The sequence below is a fragment of the Diabrotica undecimpunctata genome, chromosome 1 (genome assembly GCF_040954645.1).
Source record: "Diabrotica undecimpunctata isolate CICGRU chromosome 1, icDiaUnde3, whole genome shotgun sequence".
Classification (NCBI taxonomy): domain Eukaryota; kingdom Metazoa; phylum Arthropoda; class Insecta; order Coleoptera; family Chrysomelidae; genus Diabrotica; species Diabrotica undecimpunctata.
Genome location: NC_092803.1, coordinates 97,297,973 through 97,299,384, shown reverse-complemented (window position 1 = coordinate 97,299,384; position 1,412 = coordinate 97,297,973).

Genomic DNA, 1,412 nt, shown 5'->3' with positions numbered 1-1,412 from the left:
TTTTTCAAATGGCGGCATATATTTTCTATTAGCTTTGACAGTGCCACAACAATTAGTTTTTTTACTAAATAGTACTTCATACAAAAGTGGGCTTGTATACCAATTATCTGTATACAAGCGATGGCCTCTGTTCCAATATGGTTCGGTCATTGTTAGAAATATATTGTCAGTTTTTCCTAACCTATTGTCAAATTCTGTGATTTTAGAGTTTGCTCCTGTATAAATCAAGAAATCCAATATATATCCACTTTCACAATCCACTAAAACGAAAAACTTTATACCAAATCGGTGTCTTTTTGATGAAATGTACTGTCTAAATGATAATCTTCCTTTGAATAGCAACAAACTTTCATCTATAACTATATTTTGAAAAGGATAAAATGAAGTTTTGAACATGTTTTTGAAGTGGTCAACTATGCACCGTACTTTGGATAACCTGTCATCTGTATTAATTTTTTTATTATCACTAAAATGAAGAAATCTCAGTAAGAATAGGTATCGGTCACGCGGCATAACTTGTCCGAAAATCGGCGTTTCAATAATACTGTCTTTGGACCAATAGTCTTTTATTTTATTCTTTTTGACTAAAGGCATAAGTAAGGAAAGCCCCAGAAACACATACATTTCATCGACGTCTACAGGTCTGTGATTTTTCGTAGTTCTTTGTGGATTATTTTCAATAAACAAGTCATAGAATAGGTTTGTTTCGGTTACTATTTCGAGTATAATGTTATTATTTAAAAAATTTTCAAAAATTTCTAAAGGAGAACAATCCTCACTGAGATTTTCAATTTTGCAGCCTGATTCCCTGTTTCAAAGTCATACAACTTTGGGACTAGATCAGATCTTTTCCATTCAAATTTTGGATCGTCGAAGGCTGTCTTCTGTTTTTTACTTGGTATACCATTCAACGGATCATTCGCATCGTCAGATATGTCGTCCTCAATTTCTTGCTCATCCGTGAAAACACTATCTGAGACCTAGCCATCATCGCTTTCAGAAGCCTCAAAACAATCGTCCTCACTATCACTATTCATTAAAATTTCATACAATTCTTGTTCTGTATAATACCGTTTGCGGGAAGTCATTGTGGTATCTAAACTAAACAATAATAGGCGTCGATTTTTTGTCGTAAAACTAAAGCAAAACTCAAATAAACATACAAAAGTGATGAAATTACGTAACGGGAGATCGTTGACATATTAGAAAGGCTGTAAAATTATCACCCATAAAAAACTTGCTGTAGCAAGCAATTTTACTTGTAAATGAATAATGCGTTTGAATTTCCAGTCTAAAAAATTCCTTTATATATTCGACATGAGTCATTTTTCGTTAGAAGACGGTAAAATTATCACCGATAAAAAACCTACTGTAGCAAGCAATTTTACTTGTAAATGAATGATTTGATTTGG